This window comes from Phalangium opilio, unplaced genomic scaffold (genome assembly GCF_054372755.1).
Source record: "Phalangium opilio isolate 3A_F unplaced genomic scaffold, DU_Popi_V2 ptg000090l_1, whole genome shotgun sequence".
Classification (NCBI taxonomy): domain Eukaryota; kingdom Metazoa; phylum Arthropoda; class Arachnida; order Opiliones; family Phalangiidae; genus Phalangium; species Phalangium opilio.
Window position 1 is genome coordinate 219,254 of NW_028324195.1, and position 17,726 is coordinate 236,979.

At 45.7% G+C, this 17,726-nt stretch overlaps 4 non-coding genes across 4 annotated transcripts; all 4 read right to left on the reverse strand.

The window, feature by feature from the left end:
• Positions 1–9,017: 9,017 nt before the first annotated feature.
• On the reverse strand, positions 9,018–9,089 carry TRNAP-CGG (transfer RNA proline (anticodon CGG)). Its single transcript has one exon. It is a non-coding gene; the product is annotated as a tRNA-Pro (tRNA).
• A 2,547-nt stretch (positions 9,090–11,636) lies between these two features.
• TRNAP-AGG (transfer RNA proline (anticodon AGG)) lies at positions 11,637–11,708 on the reverse strand. Its single transcript has one exon. It is a non-coding gene; the product is annotated as a tRNA-Pro (tRNA).
• Positions 11,709–14,561: 2,853 nt separating this feature from the next.
• On the reverse strand, positions 14,562–14,633 carry TRNAP-AGG (transfer RNA proline (anticodon AGG)). Its single transcript has one exon. It is a non-coding gene; the product is annotated as a tRNA-Pro (tRNA).
• Positions 14,634–17,486: 2,853 nt separating this feature from the next.
• On the reverse strand, positions 17,487–17,558 carry TRNAP-AGG (transfer RNA proline (anticodon AGG)). Its single transcript has one exon. It is a non-coding gene; the product is annotated as a tRNA-Pro (tRNA).
• Between the last annotated feature and the right edge of the window lie 168 nt (positions 17,559–17,726).

A 17,726-nucleotide genomic window follows, 5' to 3' on the forward strand; every position in this document is an offset into this window, starting at 1 on the left:
GACACTGAAACATGCTACACTCGTAGGCCTACAGTATAACTAGTTGCATTTAAATAGTCACCAAATTACTTCTGCAAAACTCAAGTCCGTCCTGGATTTGAACCCGGGACCACTCACACCCGAAGCGAGTATCATACCCCTAGACCAACGGACCATGTATGACACTGAAACATGCTCAACTCGTAGTCCTACTATTTAACTAGTTACATTTAAATAGTCACCAAATTACTTCTGCAAAACTCGGGTCCGTCCGGGATTTGAACCAGGGACCACTCACACCCGAAGCGAGTAACATACCCCAAAACTAACGGATCATGTATGACAGCGAGACATGCTCAACTCGTAGGCCTACAATTTTATTAGTTGCATTTAAGTAGTCACCAAATTACTTCTGCAAAACTCGGGTCCGTCCGGGATTTGAACCCGGGACCATTCACACCCAAAGCGAGTATCATACCCCTAGACAAACGGACCATGTATGACACTGAAACATGCTACACTTGTAGGCCTACAATATAACTAGTTGCATTTAAATAGTCACCAAATTACTTCTGCAAAACTCGGGTCCGTCCGGGATTTGAACCCGGGACTACTCACACCCGAAGCGAGTATCATACTCCTAAACCAACGGACGAAATATGACACTGAAACATGCTCAACTCGTAGTCCTACTATTTAACTAGTTACATTTAAATAGTCACCAAATTACTTCTGCAAAACTTGGGTCCGTCCGGGATTTTAACCCGGGACCACTCACACCCGAAGCGAGTAACATACCCCAAAACTAACGGATCATGTATGACAGCGAGACATGCTCAACTCGTAGGCCTACAATTTAATTAGTTGCATTTAAGTAGTCACCAAATTACTTCTGCAAAAACTCGTGTCCGTCTGGGATTTGAACCCGGGACCCCTCGCACCCTAAGCGAGTATCATACCCCTAGACCAACGGACCATGTATGACACTGAAACATTCTACACTCGTAGGCCTACAATTTAACTCGTTGCATTTAAATAGTCACCAAATTACTTCTGCAAAACTCGGGTCCGTCCGGGATTTGAACCCGGGACCACTCACACCCGAAGCGAGTAACATACCCCAAAACCAACGGATCATGTATGACAGCGAGACATGCTCAACTCGTAGGCCTACAATTTAATTAGTTGCATTTAAGTAGTCACCAAATTACTTCTGCAAAACTCGGGTCCGTCCGGAATTTGAACCCGGGACCACTCACACCCGAAGCGAGTATCATACCACGAGTATCATACCCCTAGACCAGCGGACCATGTATGACACTGAAACATGCTACACTCGTAGGCCTACAATATAACTAGTTGCATTTAAATAGTCACCAAATTACTTCTGCAAAAACTCGGGGCCGTCCGGGATTTTAACCGGGGACCCCTCGCACCCTAAGCGAGTATCATACCCCTAGACCAACGGACTATGTATGACACTGAAACATGCTACACTCGTAGGCCTACAATATAACTAGTTGCATTTAAATAGTCACCAAATTACTTCTGCAAAACTCGGGTCCGTCCGGGATTTGAACCCGGGACTACTCACACCCGAAGCGAGTATCATACTCCTAAACCAACGGACGAAATATGACACTGAAACATGCTCAACTCGTAGTCCTACTATTTAACTAGTTACATTTAAATAGTCACCAAATTACTTCTGCAAAACTTGGGTCCGTCCGGGATTTTAACCCGGGACCACTCACACCCGAAGCGAGTAACATACCCCAAAACTAACGGATCATGTATGACAGCGAGACATGCTCAACTCGTAGGCCTACAATTTAATTAGTTACATTTAAATAGTCACCAAATTACTTCTGCAAAACTTGGGTCCGTCCGGGATTTTAACCCGGGACCACTCACACCCGAAGCGAGTAACATACCCCAAAACTAACGGATCATGTATGACAGCGAGACATGCTCAACTCGTAGGCCTATAATTTAATTAGTTGCATTTAAGTAGTCATCAAATTACTTCTGCAAAACTCGGGTCCGTCCGGAATTTGAACCCGGGACCACTCACCTTCGAAGCGAGTATCATACCGCGAGTATCATACCCCTAGACCAACGGACCATGTATGACACTGAAACATGCTACACTCGTAGGCCTACAGTATAACTAGTTGCATTTAAATAGTCACCAAATTACTTCTGCAAAACTCAAGTCCGTCCTGGATTTGAACCCGGGACCACTCACACCCGAAGCGAGTATCATACCCCTAGACCAACGGACCATGTATGACACTGAAACATGCTCAACTCGTAGTCCTACTATTTAACTAGTTACATTTAAATAGTCACCAAATTACTTCTGCAAAACTCGGGTCCGTCCGGGATTTGAACCAGGGACCACTCACACCCGAAGCGAGTAACATACCCCAAAACTAACGGATCATGTATGACAGCGAGACATGCTCAACTCGTAGGCCTACAATTTTATTAGTTGCATTTAAGTAGTCACCAAATTACTTCTGCAAAACTCGGGTCCGCCCGGGATTTGAACCCGGGACTACTCACACCCGATGGGAGTAACATACCCCAAAACCAACGGATCATGTATGACAGCGAGACATGCTCAACTCGTAGGCCTATAATTTAATTAGTTGCATTTAAGTAGTCATCAAATTACTTCTGCAAAACTCGGGTCCGTCCGGAATTTGAACCCGGGACCACTCACCTTCGAAGCGAGTATCATACCGCGAGTATCATACCCCTAGACCAACGGACCATGTATGACACTGAAACATGCTACACTCGTAGGCCTACAGTATAACTAGTTGCATTTAAATAGTCACCAAATTACTTCTGCAAAACTCAAGTCCGTCCTGGATTTGAACCCGGGACCACTCACACCCGAAGCGAGTATCATACCCCTAGACCAACGGACCATGTATGACACTGAAACATGCTCAACTCGTAGTCCTACTATTTAACTAGTTACATTTAAATAGTCACCAAATTACTTCTGCAAAACTCGGGTCCGTCCGGGATTTGAACCAGGGACCACTCACACCCGAAGCGAGTAACATACCCCAAAACTAACGGATCATGTATGACAGCGAGACATGCTCAACTCGTAGGCCTACAATTTTATTAGTTGCATTTAAGTAGTCACCAAATTACTTCTGCAAAACTCGGGTCCGTCCGGGATTTGAACCCGGGACCATTCACACCCAAAGCGAGTATCATACCCCTAGACAAACGGACCATGTATGACACTGAAACTTGCTACACTTGTAGGCCTACAATATAACTAGTTGCATTTAAATAGTCACCAAATTACTTCTGCAAAACTCGGGTCCGTCCGGGATTTGAACCCGGGACTACTCACACCCGAAGCGAGTATCATACTCCTAAACCAACGGACGAAATATGACGCTGAAACATGCTCAACTCGTAGTCCTACTATTTAACTAGTTACATTTAAATAGTCACCAAATTACTTCTGCAAAACTTGGGTCCGTCCGGGATTTTAACCCGGGACCACTCACACCCGAAGCGAGTAACATACCCCAAAACTAACGGATCATGTATGACAGCGAGACATGCTCAACTCGTAGGCCTACAATTTAATTAGTTGCATTTAAGTAGTCACCAAATTACTTCTGCAAAAACTCGTGTCCGTCTGGGATTTGAACCCGGGACCCCTCGCACCCTAAGCGAGTATCATACCCCTAGACCAACGGACCATGTACGACACTGAAACATTCTACACTCGTAGGCCTACAATTTAACTCGTTGCATTTAAATAGTCACCAAATTACTTCTGCAAAACTCGGGTCCGTCCGGGATTTGAACCCGGGACCACTCACACCCGAAGCGAGTAACATACCCCAAAACCAACGGATCATGTATGACAGCGAGACATGCTCAACTCGTAGGCCTACAATTTAATTAGTTGCATTTAAGTAGTCACCAAATTACTTCTGCAAAACTCGGGTCCGTCCGGAATTTGAACCCGGGACCACTCACACCCGAAGCGAGTATCATACCACGAGTATCATACCCCTAGACCAGCGGACCATGTATGACACTGAAACATGCTACACTCGTAGGCCTACAATATAACTAGTTGCATTTAAATAGTCACCAAATTACTTCTGCAAAAACTCGGGGCCGTCCGGGATTTTAACCGGGGACCCCTCGCACCCTAAGCGAGTATCATACCCCTAGACCAACGGACTATGTATGACACTGAAACATGCTACACTCGTAGGCCTACAATATAACTAGTTGCATTTAAATAGTCACCAAATTACTTCTGCAAAACTCGGGTCCGTCCGGGATTTGAACCCGGGACTACTCACACCCGAAGCGAGTATCATACTCCTAAACCAACGGACGAAATATGACACTGAAACATGCTCAACTCGTAGTCCTACTATTTAACTAGTTACATTTAAATAGTCACCAAATTACTTCTGCAAAACTTGGGTCCGTCCGGGATTTTAACCCGGGACCACTCACACCCGAAGCGAGTAACATACCCCAAAACTAACGGATCATGTATGACAGCGAGACATGCTCAACTCGTAGGCCTACAATTTAATTAGTTACATTTAAATAGTCACCAAATTACTTCTGCAAAACTTGGGTCCGTCCGGGATTTTAACCCGGGACCACTCACACCCGAAGCGAGTAACATACCCCAAAACTAACGGATCATGTATGACAGCGAGACATGCTCAACTCGTAGGCCTATAATTTAATTAGTTGCATTTAAGTAGTCATCAAATTACTTCTGCAAAACTCGGGTCCGTCCGGAATTTGAACCCGGGACCACTCACCTTCGAAGCGAGTATCATACCGCGAGTATCATACCCCTAGACCAACGGACCATGTATGACACTGAAACATGCTACACTCGTAGGCCTACAGTATAACTAGTTGCATTTAAATAGTCACCAAATTACTTCTGCAAAACTCAAGTCCGTCCTGGATTTGAACCCGGGACCACTCACACCCGAAGCGAGTATCATACCCCTAGACCAACGGACCATGTATGACACTGAAACATGCTCAACTCGTAGTCCTACTATTTAACTAGTTACATTTAAATAGTCACCAAATTACTTCTGCAAAACTCGGGTCCGTCCGGGATTTGAACCAGGGACCACTCACACCCGAAGCGAGTAACATACCCCAAAACTAACGGATCATGTATGACAGCGAGACATGCTCAACTCGTAGGCCTACAATTTTATTAGTTGCATTTAAGTAGTCACCAAATTACTTCTGCAAAACTCGGGTCCGTCCGGGATTTGAACCCGGGACCATTCACACCCAAAGCGAGTATCATACCCCTAGACAAACGGACCATGTATGACACTGAAACATGCTACACTTGTAGGCCTACAATATAACTAGTTGCATTTAAATAGTCACCAAATTACTTCTGCAAAACTCGGGTCCGTCCGGGATTTGAACCCGGGACTACTCACACCCGAAGCGAGTATCATACTCCTAAACCAACGGACGAAATATGACACTGAAACATGCTCAACTCGTAGTCCTACTATTTAACTAGTTACATTTAAATAGTCACCAAATTACTTCTGCAAAACTTGGGTCCGTCCGGGATTTTAACCCGGGACCACTCACACCCGAAGCGAGTAACATACCCCAAAACTAACGGATCATGTATGACAGCGAGACATGCTCAACTCGTAGGCCTACAATTTAATTAGTTGCATTTAAGTAGTCACCAAATTACTTCTGCAAAAACTCGTGTCCGTCTGGGATTTGAACCCGGGACCCCTCGCACCCTAAGCGAGTATCATACCCCTAGACCAACGGACCATGTATGACACTGAAACATTCTACACTCGTAGGCCTACAATTTAACTCGTTGCATTTAAATAGTCACCAAATTACTTCTGCAAAACTCGGGTCCGTCCGGGATTTGAACCCGGGACCACTCACACCCGAAGCGAGTAACATACCCCAAAACCAACGGATCATGTATGACAGCGAGACATGCTCAACTCGTAGGCCTACAATTTAATTAGTTGCATTTAAGTAGTCACCAAATTACTTCTGCAAAACTCGGGTCCGTCCGGAATTTGAACCCGGGACCACTCACACCCGAAGCGAGTATCATACCACGAGTATCATACCCCTAGACCAGCGGACCATGTATGACACTGAAACATGCTACACTCGTAGGCCTACAATATAACTAGTTGCATTTAAATAGTCACCAAATTACTTCTGCAAAAACTCGGGGCCGTCCGGGATTTTAACCGGGGACCCCTCGCACCCTAAGCGAGTATCATACCCCTAGACCAACGGACTATGTATGACACTGAAACATGCTACACTCGTAGGCCTACAATATAACTAGTTGCATTTAAATAGTCACCAAATTACTTCTGCAAAAACTCGTGTCCGTCTGGGATTTGAACGCGGGACCCCTCGCACCCTAAGCGAGTATCATACCCCTAGACCAACGGACCATGTATGACACTGAAACATGCTACACTCGTAGGCCTACAATATAACTCGTTGCATTTAAATAGTCACCAAATTACTTCTGCAAAACTCGGGTCCGTCCGGGATTTGAACCCGGGACTACTCACACCCGAAGCGAGTATCATACCCCTAAACCAACGGACGAAATATGACACTGAAACATGCTCAACTCGTAGTGCTACTATTTAACTAGTTACATTTAAATAGTCACCAAATTACTTCTGCAAAACTCGGGTCCGTCCGGGATTTTAACCGGGGACCCCTCGCACCCTAAGCGAGTATCATACCTCTAGACCAACGGACGAAATATGACACTGAAACATGCTCAACTCGTAGTTCTACAATTTAACTCGTTGCATTTGAATAGTCACCAAATTACTTCTGCAAAAACTCGGGCCGTCCGGGATTTTAACCGGGGACCCCTCGCACCCTAAGCGAGTATCATACCCCTAGACCAACGGACCATGTATGACACTGAAACATGCTACACTCGTAGGCCTACAATATAACTAGTTGCATTTAAATAGTCACCAAATTACTTCTGCAAAAACTCGTGTCCGTCTGGGATTTGAACCCGGGACCCCTCGCACCCTAAGCGAATATCATACCCCTAGACCCACGGACCATGCATGACACTGAAACATGCTACACTCGTAGGACTACAATTTAACTCGTTGCATTTAAATAGTCACCAAATTACTTCTGCAAAACTCGGGTCCGTCCGGGATTTGAACCCGGGACCACTCACACCCGAAGCGAGTAACATACCCCAAAACCAACGGATCATGTATGACAGCGAGACATGCTCAACTCGTAGGCCTACAATTTAATTAGTTGCATTTAAGTAGTCACCAAATTACTTCTGCAAAACTCGGGTCCGTCCGGAATTTGAACCCGGGACCACTCACACCCGAAGCGAGTATCATACCACGAGTATCATACCCCTAGACCAGCGGACCATGTATGACACTGAAACATGCTACACTCGTAGGCCTACAATATAACTAGTTGCATTTAAATAGTCACCAAATTACTTCTGCAAAAACTCGGGGCCGTCCGGGATTTTAACCGGGGACCCCTCGCACCCTAAGCGAGTATCATACCCCTAGACCAACGGACTATGTATGACACTGAAACATGCTACACTCGTAGGCCTACAATATAACTAGTTGCATTTAAATAGTCACCAAATTACTTCTGCAAAAACTCGTGTCCGTCTGGGATTTGAACGCGGGACCCCTCGCACCCTAAGCGAGTATCATACCCCTAGACCAACGGACCATGTATGACACTGAAACATGCTACACTCGTAGGCCTACAATATAACTCGTTGCATTTAAATAGTCACCAAATTACTTCTGCAAAACTCGGGTCCGTCCGGGATTTGAACCCGGGACTACTCACACCCGAAGCGAGTATCATACCCCTAAACCAACGGACGAAATATGACACTGAAACATGCTCAACTCGTAGTGCTACTATTTAACTAGTTACATTTAAATAGTCACCTAATTACTTCTGCAAAACTCGGGTCCGTCCGGGATTTTAACCGGGGACCCCTCGCACCCTAAGCGAGTATCATACCTCTAGACCAACGGACGAAGTATGACACTGAAACATGCTCAACTCGTAGTTCTACAATTTAACTCGTTGCATTGAATAGTCACCAAATTACTTCTGCAAAAACTCGGGCCGTCCGGGATTTTAACCGGGGACCCCTCGCACCCTAAGCGAGTATCATACCCCTAGACCAACGGACCATGTATGACACTGAAACATGCTACACTCGTAGGCCTACAATATAACTAGTTGCATTTAAATAGTCACCAAATTACTTCTGCAAAAACTCGTGTCCGTCTGGGATTTGAACCCGGGACCCCTCGCACCCTAAGCGAATATCATACCCCTAGACCCACGGACCATGCATGACACTGAAACATGCTACACTCGTAGGACTACAATTTAACTCGTTGCATTTAAATAGTCACCAAATTACTTCTGCAAAACTCGGGTCCGTCCGGGATTTGAACCCGGGACCACTCACACCCGAAGCGAGTAACATACCCCAAAACCAACGGATCATGTATGACAGCGAGACATGCTCAACTCGTAGGCCTACAATTTAATTAGTTGCATTTAAGTAGTCACCAAATTACTTCTGCAAAACTCGGGTCCGTCCGGAATTTGAACCCGGGACCACTCACACCCGAAGCGAGTATCATACCACGAGTATCATACCCCTAGACCAGCGGACCATGTATGACACTGAAACATGCTACACTCGTAGGCCTACAATATAACTAGTTGCATTTAAATAGTCACAAATTACTTCTGCAAAACTCGGGTCCGTCCGGAATTTGAACCCGGGACCACTCACACCCGAAGCGAGTATCATACCACGAGTATCATACCCCTAGACCAGCGGACCATGTATGACACTGAAACATGCAACACTCGTAGGCCTACAATATAACTAGTTGCATTTAAATAGTCACCAAATTACTTCTGCAAAACTCGGGTCCGTCCGGGATTTGAACCCGGGACCACTCACACCCGAAGCGAGTATCATACCCCTAGACCAACGGACCATGTATGACACTGAAACATGCTACACTCGTAGGCCTACAATATAACTCGTTGCATTTAAATAGTCACCAAATTACTTCTGCAAAACTCGGGTCCGTCCGGGATTTGAACCCGGGACTACTCACACCCGAAGCGAGTATCATACCCCTAAACCAACGGACGAAATATGACACTGAAACATGCTCAACTCGTAGTCCTACTATTTAACTAGTTACATTTAAATAGTCACCAAATTACTTCTGCAAAACTCGGGTCCGTCCGGGATTTTAACCGGGGACCCCTCGCACCCTTAGCGAGTATCATACCTCTAGACCAACGGACGAAGTATGACACTGAAACATGCTCAACTCGTAGTCCTACTATTTAACTAGTTACATTTAAATAGTCACCAAATTACTTCTGCAAAAACTCGGGGCCGTCCGGGATTTTAACCGGGGACCCCTCGCACCCTAAGCGAGTATCATACCCCTAGACCAACGGACTATGTATGACACTGAAACATGCTACACTCGTAGGCCTACAATATAACTAGTTGCATTTAAATAGTCACCAAATTACTTCTGCAAAAACTAGTGTCCGTCTGGGATTTGAACGCGGGACCCCTCGCACCCTAAGCGAGTATCATACCCCTAGACCAACGGACCATGTATGACACTGAAACATGCTACACTCGTAGGCCTACAATATAACTCGTTGCATTTAAATAGTCACCAAATTACTTCTGCAAAACTCGGGTCCGTCCGGGATTTGAACCCGGGACTATTCACACCCGAAGCGAGTATCATACCCCTAAACCAACGGACGAAATATGACACTGAAACATGCTCAACTCGTAGTGCTACTATTTAACTAGTTACATTTAAATAGTCACCAAATTACTTCTGCAAAACTCGGATCCGTCCGGGATTTTAACCGGGGACCCCTCGCACCCTAAGCGAGTATCATACCTCTAGACCAACGGACGAAATATGACACTGAAACATGCTCAACTCGTAGTGCTACTATTTAACTAGTTACATTTAAATAGTCACCAAATTACTTCTGCAAAACTCGGGTCCGTCCGGGATTTTAACCGGGGACCCCTCGCACCCTAAGCGAGTATCATACCTCTAGACCAACGGACGAAGTATGACACTGAAACATGCTCAACTCGTAGTTCTACAATTTAACTCGTTGCATTTGAATAGTCACCAAATTACTTCTGCAAAAACTCGGGCCGTCCGGGATTTTAACCGGAGACCCCTCGCACCCTAAGCGAGTATCATACCCCTAGACCAACGGACCATGTATGACACTGAAACATGCTACACTCGTAGGCCTACAATATAACTAGTTGCATTTAAATAGTCACCAAATTACTTCTGCAAAAACTCGTGTCCGTCTGGGATTTGAACCCGGGACCCCTCGCACCCTAAGCGAGTATCATACCCCTAGACCAACGGACCATGCATGACACTGAAACATGCTACACTCGTAGGACTACAATTTAACTCGTTGCATTTAAATAGTCACCAAATTACTTCTGCAAAACTCGGGTCCGTCCGGGATTTGAACCCGGGACCACTCACACCCGAAGCGAGTAACATACCCCAAAACCAACGGATCATGTATGACAGCGAGACATGCTCAACTCGTAGGCCTACAATTTATTTAGTTGCATTTAAGTAGTCACCAAATTACTTCTGCAAAACTCGGGTCCGTCCGGAATTTGAAACCGGGACCACTCACACCCGAAGCGAGTATCATACCACGAGTATCATACCCCTAGACCAGCGGACCATGTATGACACTGAAACATGCTACACTCGTAGGCCTACAATATAACTAGTTGCATTTAAATAGTCACCAAATTACTTCTGCAAAACTCGGGTCCGTCCGGAATTTGAACCCGGGACCACTCACACCCGAAGCGAGTATCATACCACGAGTATCATACCCCTAGACCAGCGGACCATGTATGACACTGAAACATGCTACACTCGTAGGCCTACAATATAACTAGTTGCATTTAAATAGTCACCAAATTACTTCTGCAAAACTCGGGTCCGTCCGGGATTTGAACCCGGGACCACTCACACCCGAAGCGAGTAACATACCCCAAAACCAACGGATCATGTATGACAGCGAGACATGCTCAACTCGTAGGCCTACAATTTATTTAGTTGCATTTAAGTAGTCACCAAATTACTTCTGCAAAACTCGGGTCCGTCCGGAATTTGAACCCGGGACCACTCACACCCGAAGCGAGTATCATACCACGAGTATCATACCCCTAGACCAGCGGACCATGTATGACACTGAAACATGCTACACTCGTAGGCCTACAATATAACTAGTTGCATTTAAATAGTCACCAAATTACTTCTGCAAAACTCGGGTCCGTCCGGAATTTGAACCCGGGACCACTCACACCCGAAGCGAGTATCATACCACGAGTATCATACCCCTAGACCAGCGGACCATGTATGACACTGAAACATGCTACACTCGTAGGCCTACAATATAACTAGTTGCATTTAAATAGTCACCAAATTACTTCTGCAAAACTCGGGTCCGTCCGGGATTTGAACCCGGGACCCCTCGCACCCTAAGCGAGTATCATACCCCTAGACCAACGGACCATGTATGACACTGAAACATGCTACACTCGTAGGCCTACAATATAACTAGTTGCATTTAAATAGTCACCAAATTACTTCTGCAAAAACTCGTGTCCGTCTGGGATATGAACCCGGGACCCCTCGCACCCTAAGCGAGTATCATACCCCTAGACCAACGGACCATGTATGACTCTGAAACATGCTACACTCGTAGGCCTACAATATAACTAGTTGCATTTAAATAGTCACCAAATTACTTCTGCAAAAACTCGTGTCCGTCTGGGATATGAACCCGGGACCCCTCGCACCCTAAGCGAGTATCATACCGCTAGACCAACGGACCATGCATGACACTGAAACATGCTACACTCGTAGGCCTACAATTTAACTCGTTGCATTTAAATAGTCACCAAATTACTTCTGCAAAACTCGGGTCCGTCCGGGATTTGAACCCGGGACCACTCACACCCGAAGCGAGTAACATACCCCAAAACCAACGGATCATGTATGACAGCGAGACATGCTCAACTCGTAGGCCTACAATTTAATTAGTTGCATTTAAGTAGTCACCAAATTACTTCTGCAAAACTCGGGTCCGTCCGGAATTTGAACCCGGGACCACTCACACCCGAAGCGAGTATCATACCACGAGTATCATACCCCTAGACCAGCGGACCATGTATGACACTGAAACATGCTACACTAGTAGGCCTACAATATAACTAGTTGCATTTAAATCGTCACCAAATTACTTCTGCAAAACTCGGGTCCGTCCGGGATTTGAACCCGGGACTATTCACACCCGAAGCGAGTATCATACCCCTAAACCAACGGACGAAATATGACACTGAAACATGCTCAACTCGTAGTGCTACTATTTAACTAGTTACATTTAAATAGTCACCAAATTACTTCTGCAAAACTCGGGTCCGTCCGGGATTTTAACCGGGGACCCCTCGCACCCTAAGCGAGTATCATACCTCTAGACCAACGGACGAAATATGACACTGAAACATGCTCAACTCGTAGTGCTACTATTTAACTAGTTACATTTAAATAGTCACCAAATTACTTCTGCAAAACTCGGGTCCGTCCGGGATTTTAACCGGGGACCCCTCGCACCCTAAGCGAGTATCATACCTCTAGACCAACGGACGAAGTATGACACTGAAACATGCTCAACTCGTAGTTCTACAATTTAACTCGTTGCATTTGAATAGTCACCAAATTACTTCTGCAAAAACTCGGGCCGTCCGGGATTTTAACCGGGGACCCCTCGCACCCTAAGCGAGTATCATACCCCTAGACCAACGGACCATGTATGACACTGAAACATGCTACACTCGTAGGCCTACAATATAACTAGTTGCATTTAAATAGTCACCAAATTACTTCTGCAAAAACTCGTGTCCGTCTGGGATTTGAACGCGGGACCCCTCGCACCCTAAGCGAGTATCAAACCCCTAGACCAACGGACCATGTATGACACTGAAACATGCTACACTCGTAGGCCTACAATATAACTCGTTGCATTTAAATAGTCACCAAATTATTCTGCAAAACTCGGGTCCGTCCGGGATTTGAACCCGGGACTATTCACACCCGAAGCGAGTATCATACCCCTAAACCAACGGACGAAATATGACACTGAAACATGCTCAACTCGTAGTGCTACTATTTAACTAGTTACATTTAAATAGTCACCAAATTACTTCTGCAAAACTCGGGTCCGTCCGGGATTTTAACCGGGGACCCCTCGCACCCTAAGCGAGTATCATACCTCTAGACCAACGGACGAAATATGACACTGAAACATGCTCAACTCGTAGTGCTACTATTTAACTAGTTACATTTAAATAGTCACCAAATTACTTCTGCAAAACTCGGGTCCGTCCGGGATTTTAACCGGGGACCCCTCGCACCCTAAGCGAGTATCATACCTCTAGACCAACGGACGAAGTATGACACTGAAACATGCTCAACTCGTAGTTCTACAATTTAACTCGTTGCATTTGAATAGTCACCAAATTACTTCTGCAAAAACTCGGGCCGTCCGGGATTTTAACCGGGGACCCCTCGCACCCTAAGCGAGTATCATACCCCTAGACCAACGGACCATGTATGACACTGAAACATGCTACACTCGTAGGCCTACAATATAACTAGTTGCATTTAAATAGTCACCAAATTACTTCTGCAAAAACTCGTGTCCGTCTGGGATTTGAACCCGGGACCCCTCGCACCCTAAGCGAGTATCATACCCCTAGACCAACGGACCATGCATGACACTGAAACATGCTACACTCGTAGGACTACAATTTAACTCGTTGCATTTAAATAGTCACCAAATTACTTCTGCAAAACTCGGGTCCGTCCGGGATTTGAACCCGGGACCACTCACACCCGAAGCGAGTAACATACCCCAAAACCAACGGATCATGTATGACAGCGAGACATGCTCAACTCGTAGGCCTACAATTTATTTAGTTGCATTTAAGTAGTCACCAAATTACTTCTGCAAAACTCGGGTCCGTCCGGAATTTGAACCCGGGACCACTCACACCCGAAGCGAGTATCATACCACGAGTATCATACCCCTAGACCAGCGGACCATGTATGACACTGAAACATGCTACACTCGTAGGCCTACAATATAACTAGTTGCATTTAAATAGTCACCAAATTACTTCTGCAAAACTCGGGTCCGTCCGGAATTTGAACCCGGGACCACTCACACCCGAAGCGAGTATCATACCACGAGTATCATACCCCTAGACCAGCGGACCATGTATGACACTGAAACATGCTACACTCGTAGGCCTACAATATAACTAGTTGCATTTAAATAGTCACCAAATTACTTCTGCAAAACTCGGGTCCGTCCGGGATTTGAACCCGGGACCCCTCGCACCCTAAGCGAGTATCATACCCCTAGACCAACGGACCATGTATGACACTGAAACATGCTACACTCGTAGGCCTACAATATAACTAGTTGCATTTAAATAGTCACCAAATTACTTCTGCAAAAACTCGTGTCCGTCTGGGATATGAACCCGGGACCCCTCGCACCCTAAGCGAGTATCATACCCCTAGACCAACGGACCATGTATGACACTGAAACATGCTACACTCGTAGGCCTACAATATAACTAGTTGCATTTAAATAGTCACCAAATTACTTCTGCAAAAACTCGTGTCCGTCTGGGATATGAACCCGGGACCCCTCGCACCCTAAGCGAGTATCATACCGCTAGACCAACGGACCATGCATGACACTCAAACATGCTACACTCGTAGGCCTACAATTTAACTCGTTGCATTTAAATAGTCACCAAATTACTTCTGCAAAACTCGGGTCCGTCCGGGATTTGAACCCGGGACCACTCACACCCGAAGCGAGTAACATACCCCAAAACCAACGGATCATGTATGACAGCGAGACATGCTCAACTCGTAGGCCTACAATTTAATTAGTTGCATTTAAGTAGTCACCAAATTACTTCTGCAAAACTCGGGTCCGTCCGGAATTTGAACCCGGGACCACTCACACCCGAAGCGAGTATCATACCACGAGTATCATACCCCTAGACCAGCGGACCATGTATGACACTGAAACATGCTACACTCGTAGGCCTACAATATAACTAGTTGCATTTAAATCGTCACCAAATTACTTCTGCAAAACTCGGGTCCGTCCGGGATTTGAACCATGGACCACTCACACCCGAAGCGAGTAACATACCCCAAAACTAACGGATCATGTATGACAGCGAGACATGCTCAACTCGTAGGCCTACAATTTTATTAGTTGCATTTAAGTAGTCACCAAATTACTTCTGCAAAACTCGGGTCCGTCCGGGATTTGAACCCGGGACCATTCACACCCAAAGCGAGTATCATACCCCTAGACAAACGGACCATGTATGACACTGAAACATGCTACACTTGTAGGCCTACAATATAACTAGTTGCATTTAAATAGTCACCAAATTACTTCTGCAAAACTCGGGTCCGTCCGGGATTTGAACCCGGGACTACTCACACCCGAAGCGAGTATCATACCCCTAAACCAACGGACGAAATATGACACTGAAACATGCTCAACTCGTAGTCCTACTATTTAACTAGTTACATTTAAATAGTCACCAAATTACTTCTGCAAAACTTGGGTCCGTCCGGGATTTTAACCCGGGACCACTCACACCCGAAGCGAGTAACATACCCCAAAACTAACGGATCATGTATGACAGCGAGACATGCTCAACTCGTAGGCCTACAATTTAATTAGTTGCATTTAAGTAGTCACCAAATTACTTCTGCAAAACTCGGGTCCGTCCGGAATTTGAACCCGGGACCACTCACACCCGAAGCGAGTATCATACCACGAGTATCATACCCCTAGACCAGCGGACCATGTATGACACTGAAACATGCTACACTCGTAGGCCTACAATATAACTACTTGCATTTAAATAGTCACCAAATTACTTCTGCAAAACTCGGGTCCGTCCGGGATTTGAACCCGGGACTACTCACACCCGAAGCGAGTATCATACCCCTAAACCAACGGACGAAATATGACACTGAAACATGCTCAACTCGTAGTCCTACTATTTAACTAGTTACATTTAAATAGTCACCAAATTACTTCTGCAAAACTCGGGTCAGTCCGGGATTTTAACCGGGGACCCCTCGCACCCTAAGCGAGTATCATACCTCTAGACCAACGGACGAAGTATGACACTGTAACATGCTCAACTCGTAGTCCTACAATTTAACTCGTTGCATTTGAATAGTCACCAAATTACTTCTGCAAAAACTCGGGGCCGTCCGGGATTTTAACCGGGGACCCCTCGCACCCTAAGTGAGTATCATACCCCTAGACCAACGGACTATGTATGACACTGAAACATGCTACACTCGTAGGCCTACAATATAACTAGTTGCATTTAAATAGTCACCAAATTACTTCTGCAAAAACTCGTGTCCGTCTGGGATTTGAACGCGGGACCCCTCGCACCCTAAGCGAGTATCATACCCCTAGACCAACGGACCATGTATGACACTGAAACATGCTACACTCGTAGGCCTACAATATAACTCGTTGCATTTAAATAGTCACCAAATTACTTCTGCAAAACTCGGGTCCGTCCGGGATTTGAACCCGGGACTACTCACACCCGAAGCGAGTATCATACCCCTAAACCAACGGACGAAATATGACACTGAAACATGCTCAACTCGTAGTGCTACTATTTAACTAGTTACATTTAAATAGTCACCAAATTACTTCTGCAAAACTCGGGTCCGTCCGGGATTTTAACCGGGGACCCCTCGCACCCTAAGCGAGTATCATACCTCTAGACCAACGGACGAAATATGACACTGAAACATGCTCAACTCGTAGTGCTACTATTTAACTAGTTACATTTAAATAGTCACCAAATTACTTCTGCAAAACTCGGGCCGTCCGGGATTTTAACCGGGGACCCCTCGCACCCTAAGCGAGTATCATACCCCTAGACCAACGGACCATGTATGACACTGAAACATGCTACACTCGTAGGCCTACAATATAACTAGTTGCATTTAAATAGTCACCAAATTACTTCTGCAAAACTCGGGTCCGTCCGGAATTTGAACCCGGGACCACTCACACCCGAAGCGAGTATCATACCACGAGTATCATACCCCTAGACCAGCGGACCATGTATGACACTGAAACATGCTACACTCGTAGGCCTACAATATAACTAGTTGCATTTAAATAGTCACCAAATTACTTCTGCAAAACTCGGGTCCGTCCGGGATTTGAACCCGGGACCCCTCGCACCCTAAGCGAGTATCATACCCCTAGACCAACGGACCATGTATGACACTGAAACATGCTACACTCGTAGGCCTACAATATAACTAGTTGCATTTAAATAGTCACCAAATTACTTCTGCAAAAACTCGTGTCTGTCTGGGATATGAACCCGGGACCCCTCGCACCCTAAGCGAGTATCATACCCCTAGACCAACGGACCATGTATG